Genomic DNA, 13,200 nt, shown 5'->3' with positions numbered 1-13,200 from the left:
AGTTGTTGACGTATATAACGCATAAGGAAAGATGAGTAAACAACTTATTTATGAAGCAATGTAGTTGGAATTATCGGTGGTAATATATGGGAAGATGCATGAATGTGGAAGAGGCCAAGATTGTTTGTTAAGACAGAGCTATGTGGCATTATATTCTCTATATAAATCTTTATATTTTAGAAAATATTATAAAATAAATAATTTTAGCTTACCTTTTATCGTCCAAGTATTATGACGAACCAACTTCTTAAAAATCTGCAAGTAAAGTAAAAATGTATGAAATTAAAATCAATGAAGAAAAAATTGCATTTTTTTATGTAGATTCCAATGCTTCCACCTTCTTCTTTGTTGAGATGTCAAAAAATGTTTTCTATTTATATATAAATGTCTTCGTTTACAAAATATAATGTAAAACCTCCATGAAAAAGTGATACATGAAGCCTCTTAATTTTACCAGCAAATCGAATGGTATGCAAACGGGGATTATATTTGGGTGTCCGTATTTGATAGGAAACAGATTACAGGAGCAACATCCCCTTAGTTACCGCTTTATTAACAGCATTCCGGAAATGATAACTTCCGGCGTCCGAAGACCGGAAAACGGAAACTGTCTACCATATTGTGGCGCTACGTACACAGATAAACATTGCAGACCACATTGTTTCAAATTAGGGGTTTTAACGGAAACATTACACATTTTTATCTTTTCGTTACACAAGCATTTTTAAAATTAAATTGTAAAGGGTCCGCCAAATAACTTTTTTTTTTTGAAAATGCTATAAAAAACATCGAGTGTAGCTTCGGCTGTGTGGCACGTAGCGCCGTCCTGTTGAAACCAAATGTTGCCAATATCCTCCTCTTCAATTTTTGTGAACAAAAATCCGTTCAACATGGCCCGATAACGATCGCCATTGACTGTAACGGCCACTCCTTGCTCATTTTCAAAGAAAAATGGCCCAATTATGCCTCTGGACCAAAATCCGCACCAATAAAATATGTTGAACGGATTTTTGTTCACAAAAATTGAAGAGGAGGATATTGGCAACATTTGGTTTCAACAGGACGGCGCTACGTGCCACACAGCCGAAGCTACACTCGATGTTTTTTATAGCATTTTCAAAAAAAAAAAGTTATTTGGCGGACCCTTGATTTTCAAAGTAATGTTGCAATATTTCCCAGCGTTGTTCAAGCGTATACACAACCATATTCGCTCAGCGGAAGGATAAAACTAATTATCTGTTAAATCAGACATGAGCTAAGTGTTACCATTCACGAAATAAGCACTAGTTGAAAAAAAAAACTTTAGATGGCGGACCCTATACTTTTTTAGAAAGATATCTGACAATTCCAAGTATATTTGGTTATGTTACACTTAATTTGTCATATACATAAAGACTAATCACAAAAATGTGACCTCTTTGAGTTTTTACGTGTCGAAGAAACGGAATATCTTCTAAGTTTTTATGTGCTAAAATACTAGTGAAATAAAAATGATTTTACAATAAAAATTGAATTGGCAAATGATGCGATCTATTTCAAATCCATCCACTTCCATTACCCATTTATTAAAAGAGAAACTAAATATCATGCGTCGGTAATATTTTGTTAAACTACCAAGATTAAAACAAAATAAACAATGTGTCGAAACATCGAAAATTTTCAATGCCCTCTTGACTTGCTTGTTAAACCTGTGTCTGATTGATTTGATAAAATTTTATATCGATAGACTGTTTAATTTTAAAGCCAGTAGGGAATAATATTTAAGATTATGGTATAAACATATAATGTTATCTGTAATTCCTTGTATGCATTCTGTTCCTTCGTATAGGAATATTATGTACGCATACCATAATGGAATTAACGTGCAACAGCTGGTTCTCTGTAACGCATCGATAATTTGGTTATGCAGATCTAATGGAATATTCTATAATAGTATGCACTTACCAAATTCAATACTGTTTATGTATGATTTCACTAATAGACCTACTTCAATATGACCATGATTTGATGATTCATCAGAATCCTTAGATAGATATATGTGCAAGTGTTTTTGCCTAGAATTTTCACTCATGAATCACATGAAATTATAGTAACTTTAAACATAAGGAGTAAATCCACTCACGAGTAGGCAAAGGCTATTAAACGTACAAAATTGAAGCCTGAGTAGTGTCATGATAAGCGGTGTTGCATAAGCCATACCTAGATCTCAGAGTCACTTGGACGTAAGGTCATTTAAAAAAATAGACATATATCACGAACTCAGCATGACAACCGAATCCAGTTTTATATTGACAGCCGTCAGGGGTATATTTTCAAAATGAAATTGTTTGTGTTTTTAAAAACTAAGTTTAATTTTTTATAAAATACATAATTTGATCTTCCTTTCAAATTACCAGAAAATATTCTAAAATATTGAAAGTGTTAAATGAAGTCATCTTTCGGTATTAAAAAAAATACTTGATGCTTTCAAAATAGTTTATAACGACAAAGTTATTTATTGACTAACTAACACCCCATTTACATTTTGCTGCATAAATTGGAGTTGTTATCTTTATCATCGTAAAAAATGTATTCATTTTCTCAGATACTATTTTAGTCTCTCTTTCCTTAAAATATATGTAAAAAAATATACATGCTTCACAAATTTCTCAAATGATGGCGCCAAAATTATCTATAACTCCAGATCCATTAAATTACAACCAATACGTTAAATAGAGCCAAGACCATTGCATATATAATACAAGTTCCAAAAAAATATGAAATATGAATATTCTATAAAAGACAGAAAGGGGAAAATTTCGCAAGTATATAAAAAGATCACTTTAGCTAGCCAAATACCAGATCGTAAGCGCTAGGATGCTCAGACTTCCATCTTCTTTCATATAAAAAAAAGATATTTTATCTCAGGTTAAGACAGCTTTAATACATATTTATCATCGTATTTAAAGTCCTCTACTGTAATTTTTATTTTACGCAAAAAATATATTTGAAAATAAATAAAGAAAATAATTATTATGATCAAAGATTCATATGAATAGCCTTCAAAAGGACGTATTGAATAAACTTTTTGAATACCCAAGCAACGCCTCCATATCGGCCGTAAAGCCTAGCAGGGCGACTCGTATAAGGTTCCATTTGGATGACTCCGTTCCAGATATTTATTCCTCCCGACTGAGCAAGTGTTTCCTTGTACATAAATATGTACGAGTGTATCTCACATATACCACATATGCACGTGTGTGAAATTGAGCACAAAGGACATTTCAGTGATGTGATGAAAATATTACAAATCTTCAAGAACTTATTTTTAAGCACGAATTTTAAGCACCCACTTACGATACGACAAAACATGTTAAGTGAAATGGACAAGTCCACTGATAATATTGTGAAAAAATATATATCAGCATTCTAAATAATTATAAAAGAAGGTATCCTAAGACTGTTAAAAAACTGACGTCGCCTTTAAAGTTTGTACTGAAAATGCAATATGTTATAATCTTAGAATTGTTTATATTACACAGTGTAAAAAAAATAACTCAAACCAGCCAAAGACATTTTTTTATTATAAAAAAAGAGAAATATTGTGTTTTTATTATTTACAAACATACTTGGATTTCTTACTATTTCTGTAAGCCTAAGCGATTAGAAATAGGTATCAAATTGTGGTAGAGTGGGTTTGCACCAAGAAATTCTGACTCGAGAGTCTGCGACACTAATCACGGGACCACAACCCGAATATTAATATCGTTTATTATATCAGGCACTAAATTATTCACCCTACGGATGATATGTCAATATTATAGTAATCTATGCGTTTATTATGTGTTCAAACGGAGCAAGCTAAATAAATGCTTCATAAATTTTACAACTGGTGACGCCACAATAAGCCATACTTCCAAATCTATCAAAAATTGTACCAGCATGTGAAAGGTAATAAAGACCTTTGTATATTTCCAGCTATTAAAAAATCATGTAATATGGATGTTCAATAGCGGACAGAATTCACTATTCTACACATAATTGATAACCACACACTTTTGGAACTCCTACATGTATCATTAATCTTATGACACTTGATATGTAAGTTCACTGGAGCTATCTATAGTGGGATTGGGAGATCTTTTATTTAATAGAGATTCTTTTATTTGGATGTATGTATGACTTTTTTAACCTGATTATTTTACATAAACGTCGTGAATGTTGAACGCGTGTAATGTGATCACTTAACAAGCTTGTGACGGTCATCAGCCCCGTAAATGCCCAGACCTCCATATTCTTCTTCATCTTTGTTGAGATGTCAAAAACGCGAGAATACCCAGATTTGTGAACAAGTATTTAGACGCACACAAAATGTTGAATATAATAATTTAAATTATACCATATATTTTTTTACACCGTGTTATTTATTAAAAATTAAAGATTATATCTTTTAATTTTTGTGAATAAATATGTATATTTAATTTATAAATGTCACCATGAGGGGAAAACATTTGTTTGACTTTACGCGAAAACCTTAATATTACATACCACTTTCCATAAAACAAATATGAGCCCATATGTTTCATACACCAAAATTAATATTTTAACGACCGCGCGATATTATTTCACATTAAATTTATAACTGCTTTCCATTTTTCGTTAGTCTAAAGTAAGTTATACAGAATGTACAAATACTATTACAAGATTCATTTGATTATTTTATGTTCACAAATCTGGATTATCTCCGGAGTTATTTTTTTTTATAATTTTTAGAGATTTCAAAAACAATACATAAAATTATCATTTAACCAAGCATGGTCAGCACGCTCGGCTACCGTTCTGGAGGTTCCGGGTCAAATAAATAAAAGTGATTATTTCACTCTAATATTTATTCAGTATAACCCTTGACTGGTACCTGAACAAAGGGCTGATCACTTTCTTTCCTTCAAATGTCAATGACCAAGATAACACTACGTTTATATAATGCAGTGCCCTATGCACCACCGGTGTGCATAAGGGTTTTTAGTATTATCACAAAACGCTCCTTAAATTCATTTTGTCAGTTTTTTTTTTTGAAAAATCACACACCAAAACTTTTGAAATTAATATTTTATACACATGTTTCATTTATCTTTCTACCCACTATTGAAAACTACACCATGTACTCAAATTTATAAATATAACTTCAGATTTTGTATAAAAATAGCTGGCCCGAAAAGGTTACATAAAAATAAAAATATTAATAAAAAAAAAAAAAAAAGTTTTTAAAATAAATCGGGAAAGAATTCTACAAAAAAATTATGTACGTTTTTACTTATATTATATAAAAGTTAGATGTCCATGAAACTCAAAAATGTTACCTATCCGAAAATAACATATTAACATCCGAAATTTAAATACAGTATTGTTTAAATAATACATGTAGTATGGTTTTCAATCGTGGGTAGAATAATGAATGTAACACGCGTATAGCACGATCACTTATACCAGCATATGGTAGATCGTAAGCCTTGTAAATACCCGAATTTCCATATTTATCAGTTATTTAGTCATCAATTTAAAAAATCAATAAAAATAACTCCTAAGTTGATCAAAATCCAGAATTCATGAACAAAAATTTGGAACAACTCAAAATATTCTGTATAATATAATGTATTTGTTTGATTCTGAAGTTTAACAAGTATGAGATATATTTTGCAAATAAAATATCCTGAAATCCATTCAGTGAACATAAGTTCAAAATTGGGAAATAATCCCTCAATTTTGCCTCGAATATTAGCTTGCCCGTTAATATTTGAGAGGTGGTTTTCTGAAGTTAATAAAGCAATACGTTAACAATGAGGACTAATTACAAAGGGGGCGTTAACAAAAAGTTACTTTGGCTGATAACGGTTATTTAGGTTGGTAACGGTTTCGTTACGGTCTTTTCAGTAGCGCATTACGCCTGGGTTAGACAATATTAGGACCATTTTTTTCTCATCATTTATCCCTCGGTACACCATACTGCTTTTTGATACCCCATGTTCATCAATTTACAATTCAAGAATGTTTTTTATTTATCGTTTGGTCATAAGTTGTCACATATGTATATCACAAATACAAATTAGAACAATAGCACAAATTTAGGTTGAAACATGAGTTCTTTAATAAAATAACCACATGTTGTGTTTATTGTGAAATTGTTTAATGTCAAATTTATTGTTTTCTAAAGGCATTGAATATTTAATACGCTTTCTAAAGATTACTTAAAATATACGTCATTTAGAATTTTTTCCAAATATTTGTAATTAAATACTTGATTATCGAAAACGTCATTACTACATACAAAATGATTTTTGAAAATGTAACACAAATATCTTTAAACTATATTATATTATACAGTTTCTTGACATATTCTGATTTTAAGAAAAAAAGGTTTTGACAGTATAACAAGCATTGAAAATAAAAATGAAGGGTTTTTACTAGTAGTATGTTGATGAAATTCGCTTGAGGATTATCAATTGTTTTGAGCATTTGTTTTTATCGGCTTTAAGAAATAAATAGGTGGTACCAGTAATGCATTATTAAAAATGTGTTGCAATAATACAGTAAAAAAAATGCATAGATTTATTTTGACCACCCTGGGAATTGAACCCGGTACCTCCGACTCGAACTAAAGATACGTACGTATCTTATAGAACACTAAGATAACATCCTATCATTCCTTCCTTTAGCAAACTGTCCCTCTCCCTTCACTCTTCACCCTATAAAACTTTATATTCCTTGCTCATTTTATATTCATTTCATTATTTTAATATTCTGCCTGAAATATATTTAAGATAAGGTGTATGTTTATTTTATACGATAACTATCAGTCCTCAGCAAACAGATTTGAAAACCCAAATCTTGACCACTCACATTTTTCGGTTTCGTCATTAATTAATTTGGCAGTCAGATTGTGGTAACACCTATTTATCTATGAAAATTATTTGAGGAAATTATATTAATGAAGTTGAAATTTGAGTGCAATTAGGTCTTTTTCGGGTTAACATATTAAGCTCTATGTGCCTACTCTACAGCTACAGGAATTCATTCCCACGTATGGGGTACGCCCCGACCCCCATCCCATTAGGGATTTCATGACGTCACTAATAGCACCAGATTATGCCTGTTATATGACAAGCCACCTTAATAATAAGGGTCGCTAAATGGGATAACAGTCCCCGCAAGTTTTAAGTCAACAAATCCGCTTCACCTGGCCTAACTTAAACATTTTGACTCAGTGAAACAGGCTTTAATTTTTCCATTTTACTCTTTTTTATAAACATCAGTTAAGTAAGGATTTTTTAATTATTTAATAACAAGTTTCGGTTCAATTACTTATTTAATAGGAATTTAGAAGAGGGATTTTATAGAATAGTGAAATGATGTGATGATAAATAGTTATTTTATAATAAAAAAACAAGTTTATGGATTTTTTATTGCTTTATTTTATTTGGCCTATGACAGCTTTACTCACACTGTCAGACTAACAATGTAAATAGTGACGAAACTCGATCACTTTTTAAATAGAATAAAAATACAGTTGGAAAAACCGATAAAGTTTTATTATACAAAATGCCATTCCACCATTCAACAAAGAATAAAAATATTTTTTTTTATAAAACTTTTAATTGAAAGAAGCAAAGAATATAATGGAAAAAAATTATGTAAGAAGCTGAGGAGTAAGAAAAAGAGAGTTTGAAGAAGGGACGATATAATGGTAGTTAGGATCAAAGGAAGACCGTGAAAAACTTGGCATGATCAGGAATGTCAAATACTTGAAAGTAATCAGGTCAGGAGTCGAAAAAATCGGCGGTTGTGTTTTGGAGGAGGTGCATGAATGTGGAATAGGCGAGGAAAGTTTTCAAAGACAGAGTAGTATGGCGTTCTATTCTCTTTGCCTACCCCTGCAGGAAAGTGGCGTGATGGTTATTTAGTTAGTTAGTTTTCATTATTTCATTTTCATTTATAGAAAATAAATACAACACAAAAATCTACAATATATCGTCTCGTAAACACATCCGTCCGCCTCCGTGTACTGGTGAGCGTGTTTAGCTACCGTGCTGAAGGTCCCGGGTTCGATTCCCAGGTGGGGTTGAAAATAAATACCAGTGATATAACACTCAAAAATGTATTTAATATTACCCTGGACTGTTTCCTGAAGCGCAGAAGTGATCACCTTGCTTTCAAGTGAGTAACGATCAAGATAACACTGCGTCAATACGATGCAGTGCCCTATGCACCATCGGGTGCCGACAAGGGTTAGAATATGAAGAAGAATAACATCCTGTTGATATAATATTTGCTGTCCGCTGTTTGAATATGACAGAATAATGTATGTGGACCAAGAATTGCATTTCCAATAGTTTTCCCATCACCGGCGACCTTCGATCGAACTTTCAATTACTGGACTTTATTGTTCTCGGGTCGCGTTTTATAATCGAAGTTTTCCCATTTGAATATTTTTGCCGAAGTTAAAACACCGCAGAATGATCAGTCCGCTCTTCCCGCACCGGGATCCATTCAGTCCTACAATGGGCCGGTAGAAATTAATTTCGATTTTCGCTAAACCAGATTTAATAGCGCAATGTTTGGCGTGATGCGACATTTAAATTTAAATTGGAATTCCGAAAAGCCTGCAGTATTTACAGAAGTGACGATTCATAATTTCATATTAATTTTGTACCATTTAATTTATGTTAAATACGGAATAAGTTAAAATCATTTTTTACTTTGAATGTATTATTTTTTCAATAAAGTGAAGAAAAATATATTTTACGTTAATTTTATTTTATTAATTTTTTTTATATTGTATTATTTAATCCTGGCATTATTTCTTGTATTTTGTTTATTTATTACAAAAAAAAATCTTACTTTATTGACCAGTTTAAATTTCGAATATGATTAAAGCGCGTTATCTTAAAAATGCACTCACTATTTATTTGTCAATAGAATAGAGTCTCGACATGAAAAAGAATTGACTTTTTTAAACAAATTTTGATACGTAGTACGATTTTTTCGTCTTGGGACTTTTACAGTAAAAATTAAATACTAAATATACATTTTATCTTTTTACCTTTTTATTTCGTGTACGAGTTAGCGTCGCGAATCAAAATTTCTAGGTTTGAACCCTTTCTGCTACAATTTGATACCTATTTTCAATATTGAGCCGCTTAGGCTCACAAAAATAGTAAGAAATTGAAGTATTTTTGTAAATTATGAAAACACATTTTTTTACCATTTATACATTTACTGGTTTTTTTATCACACCATGTTTAATTCATAATTTATTCTCAACGCTCCAAAATATTGATGAAATACATCATTCGCCAAAGATTAAGATGAACTTCGCAAATTAAGGAAGCGATTAAAAAACTCCGGGAAACTAAGCAACTGGGATTGGAAGTGAGCGGCGAAAATGGGCATCGCCCATCCATTAGGTTACTGACGATAATAAATAGCTTGGGGAGAAAATTCATTAATCGCAATAAAAGAATAAAGTGGAAAAGCGGAAAATAAAAGAAACTCCTGACTTCAAATAAGTCTGATACTTCATTCGGGTCTAGATATTACTGCAAAACCAATTATTGGTATCCCTCTTAAAATACCATTTATAAAGATGAACTAACAACTTGAAAACAACTTGCTTTAAGTAAATGCAATTGATGCAATCTTCACTATTTATTTATTTGGGTAAATAAAAAAAATAAACAATATGTCAAAAGGGGTTAATTAAAATACAAATCAAGTAAAATGTGAAAATGAGAACAATTAAAAAATGTGGTTATGTTAATCGATTATTATGAATAATTTAATTCACGATACCATTTTTAATACAAAAATGTCATAAATGTTAGTTAAATAAGAATTTTAAAATAATTAAAAAAATATTAAATAATACTTGTATTTTTCAAATTATCATTCTGAATATTAAATTATTCGTATGAAATGTGATTTGATATGTTTATTGAAATAATTATGAAAATAAAACTAGAGCGAAAAATACAAGTATGCTTACATATAGAAGTACATATTTCTAATTTATAGTATTTCTTTAATATATTTTTAAAGTTTTATATTTGAATTCATTGCTTCATTTGTTCAATTTAATATGTTTTTTAAAATAATACTTATTCTTAATTAAAACACGTTTTAAAATAATAAACACATCATCATTGATTATTTTCTATCAAAACGTTTTCATTTACGAGCATATTATGGTGTTCCTACATTTCTAAGAAACTTTTATCAAATTTTCAATATCCTTCCGAGAATGTTTATGTATTCAATTCCATTTAAAATAAGAAAATAATTTTAATGAGGTTTGAGTAATGTAACTAATTGACGCTCTTAAACTAGAAAACCTTTTAACCATCTCATTTTTCAGAAAGTTTCCCTTTTTGTTTGAAGCTTAATTAGGAAATAACAGAAAAACAAGTTTTCGTACCCTCAATGAGGAAAATTTTCACTTTGAATAATTATTAATTGTTTTTTTTTTTCAATTTGTTTTTTAAATAGTTCATAAGCATATATTTTCCAAACTTATACTTATAACTATTTTGAAATGTTTTGAAAACAAAAGGTCTTTAATTTCTGAGATTTGTACGATTCTGAAAGTTGATTTGAATATTTAAAGAAGGCAAAATAAGGAAAAAACGTAAGGGTAAGATAAGGATTAACGATAAAATTATGAAAGGTGTATTGAAATGGTTTAGACATGTGAACGAATGAATACAAAGAAAAATGGTAAAACAAGTATATTTATGACGCAAATAAAAAAAGTAGAGAAAAACTTAGTATGATTGACTATTTGAGATATTTCTATGTGGTCAGGTTGGAAAAGTCGATTCCTTATCATCAAACTAAATAGTTGTTTAAAATGTGTTTTTTTTTCAATTAACTCACTGTATGAACGTAACTAGCATTTGTCACTCACTCCTTTCAAGAACGTCATAAATTAAAAATCGAAAATTAAAAAACAGAAAATGTACTATATCCCAGCAAAAGAGACATATTTTTAACTTAATATTTACCCGCTACAGGGCAGAAAGTGTTGTTTTTGCATTTTGAAGAAATGACATTGTTTAATTATTTTTTTTAAATATACTCAAAATTTTTGAAATGGAGAAAAAACCTTCAGATTTTACCTAAAAAGATCTGTTGCGCAGTAAAAAGTTCAATAAGTGGCTGAATATTTATTTTTAAAACATTGTATTATATTTTTAAACTTTAAAAACGTTCTCCTGAAAAATCAAGTTTTTTTTATTTATGACGTTCTTGAAAGGAGTGAGCGATGTATATATATTAAAATGAGCGATGTATGTATATCAGTTACCGGTGATGGAATTAAGAAACCAAATGAAATAATGACTTCTTTTAAATAAGTGATTACCAAATTGGATTTTCGGTTCAATCATTTAAAGTTTGTTATTCTAATAAGTGCATAAATTTAGTTGCTTATTACTATATAGCATAAAGCTTGACAAATTGACATATAAAACACATGTTTTTTTAAATGTAAAATTCTCTGTTAAAATTTTTATTGGTTACTTTTTAAAAACTTAAATTAGTAAAATCGGTGGGTATGTATAATGAGATGCATGAACGTGGAAGAGGCGAAGAATGTTTGCAAAGACGGAGTGGTGTGGCGTTCGATTCTCTCTGCCTACCTAAGCGGCGTGATGGTTAGTTAGTTAGTTAGTTAGTTTAAAAGAAGACAATAACGAATACCTTTCAATCAAATAACTGAAAAAGTAACACTTACAAATTGGTCATAGCATTTGTTGAATCGTAATGAAGTTCGTTTTTCATCCAGGTCATAAAACCATAATAAATTCAAACGTGAAGCTAATATACAGCGCCGTACTCGTAACTACCACAAAACCTTTAATATTTGAAATGGTACGTAGGTTGTGCGCCCTCCCGTGTTGTGACTAATCAGAAGTAATGGTTGTTGAATTCCCACTGCAACTCACCGACTTCCGGCGGTACTCCGCATACAGATATTTCACCCGTGCACTTCGCTAATATTCCACTTCCTACGTAAATAAATTCCTAAAAAATGGACTGCGCTGCGAGTCGGAAAAATGATGTTGCGAAAACATAAATATTGAATTACCCAATGTCCGAATTCCACCTCAGTAGTGTTATAGTCAGCACACTCGGCTACCGTACTAGTGTACGGTAGCCGACCATAATGTCCAAATTACACCTCAGTAGTGTTATGGTCAGCACACTCGGCTACCGTACTCTAGTACGGTAGCCGACCATAATGTCCAAATTCCACCTCAGTAGTGTTATAGTCAGCACACTCGGCTACCGTACTCTAGTACGGTAGCCGACCATAATGTCCAAATTCCACCTCAGTAGCGTTATAGTCAGCACACTCGGCTACCGTACTAGTGTACGGTAGCCGACCATAATGTCCAAATTACACCTCAGTAGTGTTATGGTCAGCACACTCGGCTACCGTACTCTAGTACGGTAGCCGACCATAATATCCAAATTCCACCTCAGTAGTGTTATAGTCAGCACACTCGGCTACCGTACTAGTACGGTAGTCGACCATAATGTCCAAATTACACCTCAGTAGTATTATGGTCAGCACACTAGACGACCACTACTTACAACACATCAGTAGTGCTATAACCAAGGTTTATAACACTATTGAGGTGGAATTTGGACATTAGGTGATTCAATATTTATATTTTCCCGGGGTCCTTTTCTACTGGGAGGGGGGTCAAATATATATTTCAAAGAGATTTTTCACTCTAATATTCATACAATATTACCCTGGACTGCTACCTGAAGCGACGGGCTGACCTCTCCTTCATGTGTTTAACTATCAAGATAACACTTCGTTTTTATGATCCAGTGCCCTATGCACCATCGGGTATGAATTAGGGTTTATGTGAACCTCTAAGTGACTCGGCAATTTAGCTAAGGCTTATTCAACTTTATAAGGTTAATAGCCTATTCCAACTTGTAACTCCTTACATTAAAAATTTTGACATGTCAATATAGATGAGGAAGAATATAGAAGTCCTACATTTGTATATCATAAACGTCATATTGTTTTATGTGTGAGTTCACTGGAGCCATCTGTGTTGGTTTAAAGAAGCTTTTATTAAGCAGACACTCTTTTATTAGATGAATGTATGATTGAAACCAAATTATGATGAACAAGGATGCATGAATAGA

The 13,200-nt window shown here is 31.4% G+C and overlaps 1 long non-coding RNA gene across 1 annotated transcript in view; it reads right to left on the bottom strand.

The window, feature by feature from the left end:
• Positions 1-212: 212 nt before the first annotated feature.
• The window catches only part of LOC148300212 (uncharacterized), a 100,826-nt gene continuing 87,838 nt past the window's right edge, over positions 213-13,200 (bottom strand). The window contains exon 3 of the long non-coding RNA XR_015838963.1: positions 213-255. This is a non-coding gene — a long non-coding RNA (uncharacterized LOC148300212). The remainder of the gene's footprint in view (positions 256-13,200) is intronic.

This window comes from Brachycentrus maculatus, unplaced genomic scaffold, assembly GCF_059751285.1.
Source record: "Brachycentrus maculatus isolate JH-2025_06_01 unplaced genomic scaffold, ASM5975128v1 h1tg000784l, whole genome shotgun sequence".
In the NCBI taxonomy this organism is placed as follows: domain Eukaryota; kingdom Metazoa; phylum Arthropoda; class Insecta; order Trichoptera; family Brachycentridae; genus Brachycentrus; species Brachycentrus maculatus.
The sequence above is the reverse complement of the archived record's forward strand: the minus strand, read 5'-3'. Positions and strand labels throughout refer to the sequence as shown.